The sequence below is a fragment of the Lynx canadensis genome, chromosome D1 (genome assembly GCF_007474595.2).
Source record: "Lynx canadensis isolate LIC74 chromosome D1, mLynCan4.pri.v2, whole genome shotgun sequence".
Taxonomy (NCBI): Eukaryota; Metazoa; Chordata; class Mammalia; order Carnivora; family Felidae; genus Lynx; species Lynx canadensis.
In genome coordinates this window covers 67,810,397-67,828,839 of record NC_044312.2, presented here as the reverse complement: position 1 = coordinate 67,828,839, position 18,443 = coordinate 67,810,397, and positions in this window count along the sequence as shown.

Below are 18,443 nucleotides of genomic sequence, written 5' to 3'. Positions count from 1 at the left end.
GAAATACAAAATTACCAATACTGCTAAAGCTTTCTTTCCCCAATTGCATTTTCCTGCCTCCCACATACTTCCTGTATCCAGGGATAATCATTATGCTGAATTCTGTGTTTATCTTCGCCTTGTTTTTCTTTAGAGTCATCATTCCCCCTTCAGACATTAAAATCACTGGGAGATTTTTTTAAACTACTGTGTGGTTTGATTTCATTTTAGAGTTTTACTCTTTTGGAAACCATATAGAGCAACAAGGAGAATGAAAGGGGTGGGGAATACAAGTGCATTTTAAATAGAAACTAAAAAATAGAGAAGTTATATGTAGATAATCACTGAAGCAGGTGTGACCAGCTGAATCCTGTGGAAATCCTCCTAAGAGTCAGAGAAGGGAGAAGTCAGGAAGAACAAGGCCCTAGTTAGCAGGGCTCAGATCCTTGACAAGAAATGCATTCCCAGAAGGGAATACGAAATGTTCTAGAGGGACTTCTGTGAGCAGGAGGGACAGAGAGAAGGTGCCAAAGTGTCCCCTGTGGGTCAAGGAATGGCATACCTCAGAAAGCACAAACATATACATTTGGAGGCAGGGGCTGTGTCCTTTTGTGGCAATGGCCAAAAAATAAATGAACAGGAGGGGTGCCTGGGTGGCTCAGTCGGTTAAGCAGCCAACTTCAGCTCAGGTCACAATCTCGCAGTTCGCGGGTTCAAGCCCTGCAGCTGGCTCGGTGCTGACAGCTCAGAGCCTGCTTCACAGTCTGTATCTCCCTGTCTTTCTGCCCCTCCTCCGCTTGCACTCTGTCTCTCTCTCTCAAAAAATAAACATTTAAAAAAGATTTTTTTTTAAAGAAACAAACAAGAAAACAAGGTTAAGTTGGAAGCCCTTCTGAGGCAGGCTACACACAGAGAGACACAGCATGTGTGGCTGCATGGAGGTGCCATATTTGGAGGAAATGGTCTGCTGCTTTATGAACAGAAGAGGAAGCTCTTGAGCTACAAAGTTTAGAGATTCCCCATATTCTCTTTTCTCACCTCATCTCACAGCCCTCTCCAACATAAGCACAAAGCAATTTCCTATAGATAGTTGGTCCAGAAAGTCATCCAACATAAATACTGAATGGGAACAGGACCCATTCAAACACTCACAAAAGAGAAATACTCTCAAAGACAAAAAAAAAAAAAAAAATTCCACAGATGAAGAAAACTCCCCACATAAACATTATAACCAAATATTCCATCATAAAATTCAAAAACTTGATGCATGCAGTGATAAAAAAATGATGAAAATATCAGAAATACAAGAAGTCAGGAAAGAAGTGAGATGAGAATTGGCAGAATTCAGGAATTAAATAGGAGACCCCCAAAAAATTGTTTTCAGAAAATAAGAATAAATTAGATGGAGGACAATGAAGATAAGACACTACAGCTAATATAGAAGATGCCTGCAGATGACAAAGAAGATAGGCCCCCCCAAATCCAACATATGCATAATTGGTGTCTCCAAAGAAAAACAAAATTATGAGACAGAATAATTACTTAAAATATAATTCAAGAACACTTTCCTGGTGTAAAAGAAGACGTGAATGTATATATTGAAAGGACAAATCATGTACGAGGGAAAACTGACTCCAGATGGTCATAATTGAGACATAGCCTAATGAAATTATCAGAGTTTAAAGGTAACAGATTCTTTCAACAGCCAAGCACAATGATCAAATCACTTATAAAGGAAAGAAATCAGGTTAACATTACACTTCCCCACAGTACTATTCAACTCCAATACATGAAGTAATTCTTATAAGATATTCCAGGAAAAATAATTAGAGGCAAGAATTTTATTGTCTAGAAAAACTGTCTTGAAGCCTAAAGGCTAACAGTTTAAACATGCAAAAATTCGGGGAATATTATTCTCATGAGAAAAATAGGAGAAAGTGATGGTGAATTTTATGTGTCAACCTGTCTGGGCCATGAGGTGCCCAGATATGTGGTCAAACATTATTGTAGATGTGTCTGAGGGTGTTTTGGATGGGATTAACTTTTCTTTGTTTTGTTTTGTTTATTTGAAAGAGGGGGGGTGGGAAGAGAGCGAGCACACGAGTGGGGGAGAGGGGCAGAGTGAGAGAGAGAGTGAGAGAGAGAATCTTAAGCAGGCTCCACACTGGCATGAAACCCAACACAGGCCTCGATCCCATGATCCTGGGATCATGACCTGAGCCAAAATGGAGAGTCAGACACTCAACCAACTGAGCCATCCAGGCGCCTCAGGATTAACATTGGAATCAGACTGAGTAAAGCAGCTTGTCCTCCTTAATATGGGCGGGCCTCATCCGATCAGTTGAAGACTTGAAAACAACAAAATGTCTGACCCTCCCCTAATTTAAAAAAAAAAAAAAAACTCCTGCCCTATGACATGAGCTGGGACATCAGTCTTTTCTTGCCTTGGACTTGAACTCAAACATCAGCCCTTCTTGGGTCTTAAGCCTGCTGGCTTCTGAACTGGAACTACACCACCAGCTCTCCTGGGTCTCCGGCTTGCCAACTGCAGAATTGGGGATTTCTCTGCTGCCATAATTACATGAGCCAATTCCTCATAAGAAGGGAGGGAGGGAGGGAGAGAACAAGGAAGACAGACCCCATTGGTTCTGTTCTCTGGAGAATCCTGAGTACCAGAGAATGAACCCTAATCAAACAAGAGATAATTGGGCATGGGGGGGGGATTAGCAACAAGAATGTCAGCAAGCATCAAATATATTTAACTGCAGACCCAAATGAAAACAAGGGTGGAGGTAAAAGTGACATAAAAGAATATAAATGGTATACATACACTCTGACAATTAAGCAATGAGAGGAGAAAGACAGGAAATCGTGGAACGGAAAATAAGTGAATTGATTACTTGATTCCTAATAGTTGGAGGTCAATAGTTACCATTAACTGAACAGGGCAGTTCCTGAGTCTGGCAGTTGGGGATTAGACTTTGGAAGCTTTAGGATGCACAAAGCTATACAATGAAGATGGGACTTTGATCTTAATTCTCAGCTCTGCTGGTCTGACTTGAAGCACTTATATTTACCCGGTCCAGGGAGGTGCTGATACCCACCTGAAATGATTATTCTTACCGGAAAGTTGCCAAAAGGCTGGCTTGGCTGACCCTGACATTGGGGCTGTTTGTGTAAGGGATTCATGCCTTCTCTTGTTATAGGCAAAGCCAAGAACTTGACTGGTTTCCTACAGTGCTAATTTCTATGTCGAAGGTGATACGACGAATGTGAGACACGACCTGTCCCTTTTAGCTCCCTCCTCTAGAGGTTTTGATCCACCAGCTGGATCATCCCCAGTCTTTTTCCTATTTCTTCTAGCTGCTTCCTGCTTGCTGAGGTTTTTTGTTTCTCTCTTTAGTTATAAACATTTAAAAATTGTTTTATCCAAAGATATTTCTCAAGAGGTGCCTGGCTGGCTCAGTTAGTAGAGAATTGATCTCGGGGTTATGGGTTTAAGCCCCCCCTGGGTATGGAGCCTATTAAAATAAAAATTAAAAAAAAAAAGTTAAAAAAAAGATATTTGTCTAATCTTAGAGTAGACTTATTATGATAAGCACTGAGTAATATATAGAATTATTGAATCATATTGTACACCTGAAACTATTATGACACTGTATGTTAATTACACTTCAATAAAAAAAATAAAGCTATTTCTCCTATCTTATTCTTGGGATTTTATGTATTTTTACCTTTACAGTTTTAATTTTTTTTTTTTAATTTTTTTTTCAACGTTTTTATTTATTTTTGGAACAGAGAGAGACAGAGCATGAACGGGGGAGGGGCAGAGAGAGAGGGAGACACAGAATCGGAAACAGGATCCAGGCTCCGAGCCATCAGCCCAGAGCCTGACGCGGGGCTCGAACTCACGGACCGTGAGATCGTGACCTGGCTGAAGTCGGAGGCTTAACCGACTGCGCCACCCAGGCGCCCCTACAGTTTTAATTTTTAATTTAATTTTCTAAAACTTTCCAATGTTTATTTTTGAAATAGAGAGAGAAAGAGTGGGAGCAGGAGAGGGACAGAGAGAGAGGGAGACCTAGAATCCTAAGCAGGTTCCAGGCTCTGAGCTGTCAGCACAAGGCCCAATGCGGGGCTCAAACCCACAAACTGTGAGATCATGACCTAAGCTGAAGTTGGATGCTTAACCAAGTGAGTCAGTTCCCCCTTAATTTTTAATTTTAGTTCTTAATCCTTAAATCCCATCTGCTTGTACTCCTTTTTATGCTTTTTACCTTATGTTTTTACTCTTTTATCTTAATCTTTCCTCTCATTTACTTTTATATCTTTAACCTTTTCTTTTGTTGGTTTATTGCCTTTTACATTTTCTTTTAAATCTCATCCATTCTATCCTATTGTTATTTTTAAGTTCCTAACCTTTCATCTTTATTGTGATTTACAATCCCTTAAAAATGTGTATTGCTGTTTTATTGTTGTTTTAATCTCCTTCTGACCCTCTATATTCGCTCTCATGATTGAAATAATCATATTCATTTTTCCCTTTTCTTATACATCTGTTATAATTTTCATTTCTTTTTACAGTGGCCAGCCAAAACGCAGTACTATCGCTGTGGTAGCTAGAGAAAAGCTTAGCCTTAAGGAGAGGTTGGGGCCCTTGTTCTTTGCATTTGTCCCAAAAGTTACACCCTATTCCTCCAGAGGCTGTCTGTTCTACTCAAGGGTCTCTACTCCACTCCATCCCCCGCTCCTGGCAATCCAAGACCCAGAGTTAGCTCTCCTGGGAATTCTAATCCTCTATGTACAGGGGACACATCTGACCGTGGGAACTCTGTTGCTATCTGCCATCTCGTGCCCCCTAAAACTGTAGGAGACACTCCCTGTTGTTAAATCGTTGGTCTCCAAGTCAATTAGACCCTGCTAGGACCAGTTCTGATACAGCTGGATACTAAACTTTTGTTCCAGTGACTGAGGGAGAGGTTTGCCCTCTGACTTCCTACCAAGTAGAATACCGATTACACTTGACCCTTGAACAACACGGGTTTACACTGTGCAGATCCACTTACATTGTGGCTTTTTTTTTTTTTTTTATAAATACAGCACTGTAAATGTACTTTCTCTTCCTTATGATTTTCTTATTTGATTGTAAGAATACAGTGTATGATACATACGACATACAGAATATGTGTTAATCAACCATTTATGTTACTGGTAAGGCTTCCGGTCAACAGTAGGTTATTAGTAGTTAAGTTTGGGGGGAGTCAAGAGTTACACACCCCTACACCCCACAGTGTGCAAGGGTCAACTGTACATTGATAAGGTAGACTTAGGAACTTTGGTTTTTCAAAAGACATCATTAAGAGAGTAAAGAGGTAATACGCAGAGTGGGAAAAGATATTTGCAAAACATACATCTAACCAGGGAGCTGTATCCAGAATATATACCGAACTCCTATAAATCAGTTAGAAAAAGACAACCCAACAGAAAAATGGACAAGAGGCTTGAATAGACACTTCACAAAGAGAATAGCCAAATGACAAAAAAAAAACCAAGAACCCCACACCAACCATATGAAATGGTACTAAACTTCATTAATCATACAAGAAATGCCAATTAAAGCCATAGTGTACCACAACACACCCACCAGAATGGCTAAAAAGAAAAAGGTGGAAAGTTCCAAATTAAGGCTGGGGAGAATGTGGAGCAAGGTGAACTTTCCGGCACTGCTGATGCAAGTGCACATTGGTACGGTGATTTGGGGAAACTGTTCGTCAGTGTCTAATAAAAACTTGAACATATGCCTATCTTACTACCCAGCTGTTTCACGTCTAGTTATATCCCCAGGAGGAAGGCATTCATTTATGGAGTCACCAAACAATATGTACTGGATGACCACAGCAACACTGTGTATAACAGTAAAAAACTGGATATTACCCAAATGTCCATCAAAAGTAGGCTGAATTAGGGGCGCCTGGGTGGCAGTTAAGCATCCGACTTTGGCTCAGGTCATAATCTCACTGTTGGTGGGTTTGAGCCCCACGTTGGGCTCTGTACTGACAGCTCAGATCCTGGAGCCTGCTTCAGATTCTGTGTTTCCCTCTCTCTGCTCCTCCCCCGCTCACACACACACACACACACTCTCTCTCTCTCTGTCTCTCAAAAATAAAAATAAACTTTAAAAAAAGTAGGCTGAATTAATAAATCAACACATATTCATGTATAATGTAATACTACACAGAAATGAGAATAATAAATGGTCTACATCCATGTAAAAATGTGTATGAAATTCAGAAAACACAATATTGAGTGGAAAAAGCCAGATCCAAATAAGTATCTATTTATTATTCCATTTGTATAGAGTACAGAAACAGACAAAACTAATGTATACTTTTAGACACAAAGACAATGGCTGCCCTTGGGTGGGCACACTAACTGGAAATGACCACAAAGTGGTCATGTTGTTTCTTGATTTCGGTGCTTGTTATATGTGTGTTTAGTTTGTGAAAATTCATGGACCTCAACATTTATAGTAAGTTCCTCAGGAAAGTGCTTTATGCTTCACTATAACGCTCATAAAAACTTACCTCATATTCTACAGCATTATGACCAAGACTAAGGAAAGTAACTTCCTAGCACAGATCCTGGCACATAATAGCTACTCAAAAAATGAGTTATTTTTATTACTGCTACATAATATAAATTAGTTCCTGATGAACATCTGCTACAGCTAATACTACCAGCTTGATTTTTACCTTGCTCGATGTTAGCTTGACAAATGCGACCCCGTCCAGTCCTGACTCTGCTGCGGTGCCTTTGAAATTTGTCAAAATTTGTGCAGCAATGTTGAGCATCATCAGATGTGTGAACCAAACCCCAGGGAACAGTAATGTCTGTTAACATGGAATTATTGCTCTCCCCTTGCAACATTTTTCTAAAGCAGTGCTGGCAAGTAAGGCCAAGAGCCATGAAAGGGCGATGACTCAGGTTTTCCAGAATCATGTCTAGAATGAATTTCACGTACAGGTGTGTTGTCGAGGAGAGATTCAGAAATGGCTACCCTCAGGACGTTTGCAGGGGTCAGTGTGTTTGAGGAGTATTTGAGATGCTAAGATGTCTGTTTCCTGTCTCCTCACCATACACATACTGGTCCCCTTTGGCCTCTGTGTGAAATGTTTGTATTGTCTGCCTCTGTTACAGGGATCCTAAGGCGAATTCTCAGGCAGTTCCTGACATAATTCATGTTGAGCATTCCTACTCGTGTTTGTTTGCACTCCTCCTTATTCCACAAAGGCTCAGAGTGGCTTACATGAACACTGCTGTTGGAGCCGTCTGTAAGGGTATCTGCCTGCCCCATGACCTCCCCCTCTCGGTTATACTGGGGGGTCTGGAAGCCATGTTTGCACTTCATTACCCCACCCACGAGGTTCCAGGTGAACAGACCTGGTGGAAATGACTGACTCAAGCAGGGCCAACTGCAATTTGTCTCCCATGACTTTGAAACCGGTACTTGAAGACAGCAGTCACTTTCCACCGACTGGCTGAATGAGACCATGTTACCTAACCTTTTTCACAGAGAAGAAAGGAAAGCTGCTCTACAGAGGCAGACAGAATGAAACAGATGCGTAGAAATGGGGCGTTTGGAGGGGTGCCTGGCTGGCTCAGTCAGTTGAGCATCTGTTTGTCACGATCTCTCAGTTTGTGAGTTGGAGCCCCGCATGAGGCTCTGTGCTGATAGCTCTGAGTCTGGAGCATGCTTCGGATTCTCTCTCTCTCTTCTCCTCCCCTGCTTGTGCTCTGTCCCTCTCTCTCTCTATCTCAAGAATAAACATTAGGAAAAAAAAAAAGAAATGGGGTGTTTGGAGAAGAGAAAGGAGAGAGACTAGGAGACAGAATGCCTTGGTTTCTGATATTTCTCTCAATCCCAGTCTTTGTGCCTCCTGTGGCCCAATTGCACCCCCTCCCCTGTGTCCATGAGATAACCTTATAATATTACAACCCCATTCTATTCTTTTTAGGTTAAGCTAGCTCAGGTTAAGTTATCCACCAGCAGTCTCCAACTAAAATAAAATACGTTGCAAGAAGATAATGTCACATTTAAAATGTATTGACAAGTGGAAAACAAGACCCGAAGGCTGGTATGAATGATGTCAGGAGAGAGGAGAGGACACCCGTGGGGGCCAAGAGACCCTGGGCATTTGCTGCCAGCAGCCAGCAGAGGTGAGTCCTCAAGTAGCAGCTGTTCTCAACCCAGGCTGCCCAGTAGGGACACTGGGAGCTTCTGAAATGTACTCGGGGCCCCATCCTGGGGACCATGATTTAATTGGTCCAGGCTGGCATCTTTAGGATGTGAACGTTCCCTTGTGTTTCTAAAGTGTGCAGCTATGGTGGAGAGATGCTGAGTTGCATTATTCACGACATGTAGAAAGAAAAATAAATAATAAACCAAACAAAAGCAGCTTCTCCAAAGAAGTACAGAAATGGTTCTGAGGTCACAGGGAGCAGTTTCTCCCACAGATTTTCATTTTGCAGGATATGCATGATGCATCGCTTCTCGGCCTTTTGGCTAAGATCAAGTGTAGGATATGCATGATGCAGTGAACAGCGTGCTCAACAATATCCTCATATTAAACAAGGAAATGGCCCTGGATGTGATAATCCCAAAACACCATCCAGGAAAAACATCCACAGGGAGGGGCGAGGCGTCTCTGCTGCCGGCCTTCAACTTGGAATGGGTTTTAGAGTATGTAGAACAGATGTACATGCTAAGACTCCTGAAATTTAAAGCAATTTCTTTCCCCCCCCCAACCTGAGGAGAGGGCCCATAGTTTTCATCAGATTACCCTTGGTGGCTCTGAGCCCCCCCCAAAGTTCCGGAACCAAGGAGGAGAATTCCTGGGCTACCTTTTCAACAAATCTTTACCCATACAAGAGTCAACTGCTCGGTTGGGCTTCTAGAGAGACTGCTTGTCAAACACCTGGCATGTGATAGAGCTTGCCATCTTGCTAAGTTGAGCATGGGGCAAATCTGTCTCAATAGTCAGCTAGTGGGATCAGGATCAGTGCACCCTTCCAGAAGCTGAGGAGCCTGGCCAGGACACGTGCATGAACAGGAGGCATCGGGGAAGGCGGAAGGAGTCCTCGGTGAACCAAGATCCTCCTCACAAGGCACAAGATACACTCCAGTGCACAGGCAAAAGAGCAGCTAAGCCCCCAAAATTCTTCACCTGGGCACAAACAGCAATAATTTCTGCTTGGAAAAAATTTAAAGCAGGTGGACCAAATACCCATCTTGTTCATAAAACATCTCTGCAAACACCCATGGAACATTTAACCTTGAGAAATATAGTTTCCTGGTGCCCTCTCTAAGCTAAATTGTTTGCAAAATATATGACTCTGTGACTGAATTAGTTAACTTGTTCCTTAGGGTTATTGGCCATAAGTCAATTTAATGTTGGAGGCTGTCTACCAAAAATGATGACTTTGTTTTTAGACGCATTTGATCTGTGTTCCTTCTTTGCAACATTAATTCCATAGTAGGTAAGTTGTCTATTGAGGTCAGTCTTGGCTCATGACACAAAACTATGGTATCTATGAATAGGTGAATTTCCCCTTTCAATTTTTCATAACAAGGGGGTAATACCCTGATATCAAAATCACTGAAGAGGAGTAGCAATGTTGATTAAACAGAAGACTGGCCAGAATAAATGTCTGCTTAAATTCTTTGGGAAATGCTATCTGATGTATCAAAAGAGTATTCTTATTAGGCAGTCCCTAAATCAGGGGTTGGCAGACCACAGCCCACAGGCCAAAACTCGTCTGCAGCCTGTTTTTGTGTGGCCTACAAGCTATGAAGTTTCTTTTACATGTTTGACTAGTTGGGGAAAAAAATCAGAAAAATAATATTTTGTACCAAAAATGATGTGAAATTGAAATTTCAGTGTCCATAAATAAGATCTCACTGGACCACAACCATGCTTATGTTTATGTGGTGTCCATGATTGCTTCCATACTACAATGACAGAGTTGAACAGTGGCTGCACATGTTATATGACCCACACAGCCTAAAATATTTTCAATCTGGCCTTCTAAGGAAAAAGCTTATAGACCCTTGTTGTAGGTCTATAAGCAGCACCAGTATTGAGGCCAAGTAACTCTTGCCCATATATCAAAGACCAAAGAAATGTCAAATACCACCAATGATCTTCTATTATTCTTAACAGATTTTTCCCCACAAGAAACAGTACAATAATCAGTAGTAGAATAACTATGCCTAAAACATACCTGTGCCACGTATAGAACACTAACCTGAGAAATTCAAGTTTAACTTTTGATGAGAAAAAAAAAGGGCGGGGCACCTGGGTGGCTCAGTTGGGTAAGCAGCTGACTCTTGATTTCAATTCAGGTTTGGATGGATCTCAGCTCAGGTCTTAATCTCAGAATCGTGAGTTCAAGCCCCGTGTTGGGGTCCACAATGGGCAGGATGCCTACTTAAAAAAAAAAAGAAGAAGAAGAAGAAGAAAAGAAAAAGGCAACCAGCATAAATTTAGAAGAAATATCTAATAATTGTGGAAATAAGGGAATGCTTTCAAAAATGGATGGTACCAGGTTTTGAGTCATTTAATTACTTCAACAAATACTTATTGATAAATAAACAATGTGCCTAAAAAATCATGCCTAGAGTATTTATAACAGACTCAAAGTCCAAAATCAGACCACTGAGGCCATCCTTGAGCATATCTGGGCACAGGAAATCTGCTCAGGTGTTTTATTTAGCTTGAAGACTTTATTTTAATCAACTGTATAAAGTGAGAGATCACTAGCAGGCCTCAGTCAGAAGGTTCCCTTGTCGCGATCGACAAGGTTTGAATCATTGACCTTGCTTTATGAAGTTGTGAAAATCAAGCTCCCTGTCCCTCAATCACCACACGCAAACCTCCTGCAATTATTTTCTAGACTGTTCCCACTGCTATTGTTAAGGCATGGATCAATTACACCTGCAGAAGCTTAGTGCAGAACTGATTTACCAGGGAGGTTGCTTTTTGCCTTGAGGTTGCTATTTAACCACAAACTAGTGAGTAAGCACCTTATCTCCTAGGATACAACATGGATAGAAATATGTTCAAGTACAGTCGACTCTTAAACAACATGAGGATTAGGGGCACTGACCCCCACATACTCGAAAATCTGCATATAACTTTTGGAGTCCCCAAAAACTTCACTACTAATAGCCTACTGTTGACTAGAGGCCTTACCCACAATGTAGACAGTCAATTAACACATAAGTTGTATGTTTTATATATAATACACTGTGGTCTCACAATAAAGTAAGCTAGAGATGTAAAGAAAATCACAAGGAAGAGAAAATACATTTACTGCGTTGTAAAAAATCTGCATCTAAGTAGATCCACGCAGTTCAAACCCGTGTTGTTCAAGGGTCTGCTGTATAGGAAAGTGAAGTGACTTTATTAAGGACACACAGATGGCAGGGTCCGAAGCAGGATAGAGACAAAGAATTCTCTGCCCCTGAGTCTGGCGTTTATTCCTCTCTCCCACATGGCCCTGATGCCCCGGTGGGCCTGCTGGGTGATGGCCCTGAAGAAGCCAGAGCCCATGGGATTTCAGGGAGCACAGCGCCCAAGTCATGATGTGGATCTAGGGTTACAGCCCAGGCCTCATGGGCAGTGCCATCATACAGGCTGCTCCCCAGAAAGGCCCTGCGCTGGGGTTTAATGCTTTCTGATCACCATCTTGAAATTCTTGATAATGCTAATTCTCAATAATGATAATCTTAGTTATTATCACAGAGTCAGTTTTCATGTGAACTCTGATGGGGCAATGGAGCACTCACCATGGATTAGGGCCTCAGATCTCCTCGTCCTGCCTCCTGCCATCTCCTCAAAATTCTCAGCCAGGGGGCCCCCACAACTGCTGCTGCCCTCAACCCCAGGCAGGGCACAGGGGGAGTCAGGGCCCAGCTCACACCCTATATAGCATCTTGGGGTGCGACTGGGCAGCCAGAGGCCATGTCTCCAGCATACTGAGCTGCTCTCCTACCCCCAACCCAGTTACCAAGATGTCCTAGCAACATTTCGAACTCTGGGGAACCCATCTGCTGTGCTTTGGGGTGGTAAGCTCATGGGAGGGAGAGTGATTTCTCCAGACCCCCACTCCCAGCAGCTGTAGGAAGCCTCAGTCCAGAGGCTCCCCAGAGCAGCCAGGCAGGGGAAGCTGGCAGCCCTCAAGCCAGAAAGAGTGTGCATGGGCCCCGTATTGTGGGGAGGGGCCCCAAGACACCCAGGAAGGTTCACACTCCCCTGCAAGTGTCCCCATGCCTGGAGTTCCCCCTCAGCCAGCTCCATGGGTAAGGGGTCCTCTCTTCCCTCCTCTATCTTCCTAAGCCTGGCTTGGACTTGCCTCCTCTGGCGGGGTCGGGCACCCTCTGGGGAGGAGCTGCAAAGTATGAATTGTATCATTTCAGTGACTCCACCCAAGACTTATATGCTCTCATATTTGCATTTAACTTTGCATTGCACAACATAAAGATGAATAGTAAAATTCATGCTAGTAAGTGAAAACTTTAATTTTTCTTAGAATAACATTAAATAGCAAATGCAAAACACCATGACAAGTGAGAGAGAGGCAGCCTGAGAAAGGAAAAAGCTTTATCTATAGCAGCACTTTTTCCCCTGCTTTTTAACCTTGAGGCCCTGCATTTTCATTTTGCATGGAGCTCACAAATTATGTAGCCAGTTCTGGTTACAACTTGCTCTTTGCATAAGCCAACACATGTGCAAGCCTAGCAGCTGACCCTGAAAGCAATAGCTAGAACCCAGTCCCACAATAATGTTACTTTCTGTGAGTGCCCCGTGGTGACTCACAGCTCAAGACTGTATGTTTCTCACTTGTCTGAATGCAAAGTAAAAGTGGCTATTTTTATAGAACAAAAACCGAGGCAAGATAGGAATTCAGCCCATCTCTATGCACTGCTGCACCTGAGACATTCGGCACACATAATAAATCTGTCTTTGGAAACTTGCTCCTTTGCAGTTTTGACACAGATAAATGACAAGTATTAAATCTTAAGGGAAAAGAACCAGCTGCTGTAGTTGTTGAATTACTGAGACGTAAGCCTGTAGGCCTGCTGATTTGAAGTACCAGCCAGAGGCCTCCTGGAAAAGGGTACAGGTGAGCTGAGAGAATGTGAGAGGTAACCTCAGAACATCTTTGTCTTCACCAGCCCAAAGAAACTCAAGGTCATGTCTAATATTGTTGGATCCGAACTTTGGAAGCCACTGGACTTTGACCAGTGAGAGGACCTTGCTGTGGACAGATGCCACACTAAGTCAGTGGTTCAAAGCTTGGCCTTCATGTGGGATTTGTCTTTAACTGGAGAGGAAGGTACGTGGTAAAAGAGCAGGACTAGCAACAGACATATTTATTTCTTTCCTGTTCAGCACAATACTGTGGGTAGGATCCAGGGGTGAGAAGGGTAATTCTAGAATGTCAGAGCTACAAATAGCGAGTAGATAACACATCCCTCCACCGGGGTGTTCCTCTGCTCCAGGATGGAGCTCCTTGAGGGGAGAGGCCTTGTATTCTTTGTCAATGCAACTCCCCCACTCTTTAGACGGGGAGGCCACGGCCCAGAGACTTTTGCTGGAATTCCCAAAAACACTCGGCTACCCAATAACAAAGCTGAAATGAGAACCAAGACCTTCTTCCTGCGACGTGAGCTATTTTTTCCATAACATTTGGAGAGAAAATTGCTGTCCTTTTCTTTGAAGGTTATATACGCTTTATACGGATGGGAAAGGGTGCCAACAATGTGCTCCTTCCCAAGATGCTAGCAGAATTGAGCCCAGCCAACATGGCGAATGCTGCCAGTTGCTCGGACAAGGAAGCCCCAGCCCTCAGCTCAAGGGGACTTGCTGTTAGTCCCGAGATCCCAAGGTGAGAGCCCTGTGCAGGGAGATGACCCCTACCAATAGGAGGAGGACCCAGGCTCTCTTCTCAGAGCTCTCCCTGGATTACTCACATAATCCCTCCAGCTAAGCAGTCAGGGGGCACTATAAGCAATTCCACTGGTCTGAAACAGGACAATGTGCCAGCAAGAGGGGTTCGATCAGACCTGAGAGTCTGAGACTTCACCCTCAGCCCTTAGATCTGCTGCCTGTCCAACCCTGGGAAAGGCAGAGGACAGTCCTTAGGAAGAGGTGACTTCTGACCCCCTCCCGTGGCAGCAGAAGCCCAGCGCCAGCTGTGGAAAGGCCATGCCTGGGAGCACGTGCCTCCTAAGACTCCCAGCTCTGTCCCTAGATGTCTCCCTTCCTTGGAGCCACTGCCTGAACTCATCGGACTCGGAGCTGGAAGCCTACCTCCTGGAACACTGCTCTTCCCGTCATTGTCCCTCCAATGGAGAAATGGCAGCTTGAGGTAGCCATAGAGTCTGAGTGCCCCCGGCCTCACACCTCCCACTGACTGGCTGTGAACATAGACGGTTCACTGACATCTCCAGGCCTCAATCTCTTTATCAGCACTGCTTCACAGGGTGGCTGTGAGGATCCAATAAATTGTCACCTGTGAGCACACATTGTACATTGTTTAGTGATGGCCAACATTCACCCATTCCGCTTTATCTACCACCAAGACAAACTACTTGAGAGTGTTTGAGAGCATGCAGTTTGGAGTCAGACAGATATGGGCAAGTAACTGAACGTTTCTCAGTTTCCACATCTGTAAAATGGGCATAGTACTTGTGCCTACTACAGGGATGTTAGAAGTCATGCCAGATAATGCATGAAAATCAATAGTTAAAATTTTGTTAGGACTTTAAATAAGTTAATATATAATACAACCACCTGTCTTAGGGCCTTGCACCTGTGTGTTAGCTATTATTAATACTTTACAACTAAATACAGGTATAAACAGTGAAAAAAGACAATGCCTTTAAAGTGCTTTGTTCTGTTTCTAGCACATGGTTTGTTTTCAGTAAATAGAAACTACTAAGTAATGTTAGTTTATTGTTGCTGTTATTATCAGTAATAGGATTGATAGACCCTCTTATTGGATCTAAATTTCCTATCTTTGTTGGACTCAAACCCAGCCTGACTCCTGGAATAACATTCAGGTGTCCTCCCGTTGGGTCAGAACACAAGTGCCACATCCCTAAAGGTAAGATCGGTAGCTTGAGAAACAGAAGAAAAGAAAAACTGACGCCCAGGTTCCCATCGCCCACGTGTGCTGTCGCTAAGGTGTCTCTCGGGATCTTGCTACTTAAAGTGTGGCCTGGGGACTGTCAGCATCAGGCATCCCAGGGAGCTAGTGAGAACTGCAGACTCTCAGGCGCCCCTCTGCGGCTCCTCTGAATCAGAATCTGCCTGTTAACAGGTCCCCCGTGATTCCCATTCACAGCAGAGTTGGGCAGCAGGCACTGCCTTGGGGCTCAGCAGAATGCTGCTCTTTCCTGCCTGGCCTGGTCCAGGTAACAGGACGGAGCTTTATCTTTGACTCCCCGCCACCCCAACGCTGGCAGAGCTGCTTTCATGGGTATGCAAGGTGTGCAGTCTCCAGGACCCCGTGCTCAGAAAGGTCCCGTGCTTCATTTTTGCTCCGCATTGCTGTCTTGAAATTCGTCATAGTCTGAACAAGGGCCCCAATGTTTTCATCGTGCACTGAGTCCTACAAATGAGGTACCCCCGATGCCCAGGACCCTGGGGTCCTCTGGGGCTAGAGTCTAAAATTTGCCTGGCTTTGGCCACCTTCCTTCCCCAAGCCAGATCCCACCCCCCTGGGCCAGTGCCCTGAGCCCTGTTTCTGCCCCTACGTGGACACATCCTGACATGTGGATGTGTCCCAGGCTACGTGGAGAATTAGGTGCACTTCAGCAGCACCTGCCACCCTGCCTGACCAGAGGGATTTATCCTCCTGGAGGTAAGGATTGCCAGAACCATGCCTGAATCTCACACATGAGTTATCTCTTATTTAGCATTTAGATGTCCTAGGTGCTCCGCACTATTTTTGACTTGCCTTGTCTCATTAAATCTTCCAATAGCCAGTAGGGTACGTATTATTTTTTTCTGTTTGACAGAGAAGGAAACTCAAAAACATTAAAATAACGTGCCAAAAATCGAATAACAGATCAGAAGCAAAACCAGGATATAAACCTAAGTTTGTCTGAATCCACAGCCTCCGGACTATTCTGCATCACTGCACCTGGTGATCCTGGGTCGTTCCCTCCCAGCAGCCCCACCTGCCAAGGGACCCAGACCCCCACTCACTATGGCCCATCCTCGCCCCATTTCTCTAGAGGCTCCCCCCCACCCCAAGTGTTAACCCCACCCCAAGTGTTAACAGAGGAGACATTTTACAGCAAACATTCACAGAGCTGCTGTGGAAAATTAGCCACAAACTTTGTGTCTTAAGAAAAGAGAAATTTATTCTCTCACAGGTTTGGAGTTCACAAGTTTAAAAACCAGTATCATGGCACTGAATTAAGATGTTGGCAGAGCGTAGTCTCTCTCAGAGGCCCAAGGAGAATCCTCTTCCATGTTCTGGCGGTTGCAGCTTCCTTGGCCTGTGGCCACATCACTCCAGTCCCCGGGGCCAGCATCATCAAGTCTCTGCTCCATTTTAAATCGTCTTCTCTGTGTGTGTCAAGTCACCCTCTGCTTCCCTCTCATAAGGACACCTGTGACTGCACTCGGGGCCCACCCGGTAACGCAGGGCAACCGCCCCATCTGAAGATCCTTAACTTAATCCCCTCTGCAACGGCCCTCTTTTTGCCATAGAAGGTAACATTCACAGGTTCCGGAGATTGAGACGTGAATATCTTTGGGGGGATCGTTTTTTTAGCTAACCAAAGTTGGCAAATATGCTAATAATTGGAGTTCTCAGAAAAAGAAAGGGCTCCTGGCCCTGCCCCCGGGAGGCTCCGCCCCTGGCCCTGCCCCCGGGAGGCTCCGCCCCTGGCCCTGCCCTCGGGAGGCTCCGCCCCTGGCCCTGCCCTCGGGAGCCCCCGCTCATGCGCGCCCTCCAAACAATGCAGCTTCCAGGAGAACCAGCTCCAAAGTACTTACGCCACACTCAGAGGAAGGGGAGGTTTGGGAAGAAAGCAGCAAGGAACCCTAGTGAAGGCCCTAGAGCCAAAGAGCCCAAGGATAGGTCTTCCTTCTAAGGAGAAGAATTGAAAGGTAAACTGCTCTGGAATCTTACATTCCCTTCTCACAGGCCTTTTCCAGCTTTGCAGATAAAATATGTGTGAAAATCATAGTATCCGTTAAGAATTCTGCTCTGAGGCCATCATGTGTTCAAGCATTAGCTAATAAACCACCTTCCTATTCCTTTTCGTTGCTCTTACTCTTTATCCCCTCTTATGACTCAGTTGGTAACTTTCTGTCTCTGCTTGCTTATGCCAACATTCTTACTCATCCTTCCATGTCAGGTAAATCACTCGCAGCCACGGAAACTCCGAGGGGCAACGTCCAGTCTCATTCGGAGGATGGAAAGTAAAATAACGGCTTCCTGAAAGAAGGTGGAAAGACAAGACTTGAAAACAGATGCCCTTAGATAAGGTGAGATGTCTCAGGACAAGAACTCAGCTTGGACCGGAGTCTGTATAGGTTGGGGCTCACCTGGTCAGCCACACCCGTGTACTGCATCTGTCAGCAGGGACATTAAAACTCGGCCTTTTATGGACCACAAGAAAAAGAGCTGAGAATAAGTGAGGCAAACAGTGGATGAACGGAGTTGTTTGTATATGTTCACACATCCAAAAATGGTGCCGGCAATAACCCTGTGCAGGTGCCAGGTAAGGATTTCACTACCAGCCCCTCCCTGTGAGACGCTGGTGCTGCCGTAAACCAGGAGGCTGGGGCAAGATCTCCTCCAACACCATCTGAGTCTGTTGCTCCATCTGTTCCGTGTTCGTTCTGGGCTGGGACAGCCTCATCTTCCCTATCCCAGCACCAGGGTAGACATACCTACTGCTCACATGTCTTTCTTCAAAGAGCAGACATTGCCAGCCGTGCTTCTATTTTTGTAGCTAATCTGACCCTATTTGCTTCTGCACTAATCTATGCAGCAGCTTCAACTTGCCCCTAATTAGAATGTGTGTCTGTGTCAGTCAGGGTTGGACCTGAGAAGCAAAACAAGTAGATCTCTAGAAAAAGAGATTGGGATATCAAGGAATGGCTTGCAGGGAGCTGACCCACGCATCGTGGGAATGGATTAAAAATGGCCCCTGTACAGATGTCTGTGCATCCGATACTGGAGCTTGAAGGCCGTAGGGAAGTCAGGAAGCAAAGATCACCAGCAGGCTGGAGCCCCACAGGCACAAGCAGGGACCCCGCAAGGACAGCCTGGAAGCTGTGTCCATTCTTGTTGCCCCTGACCTTGGTGGAGTGGAAGCCATGTCGAGGCCAGGTTCCTCATCACTTAGCTAAACTCACGCGTCTGGCCCAGCTGCT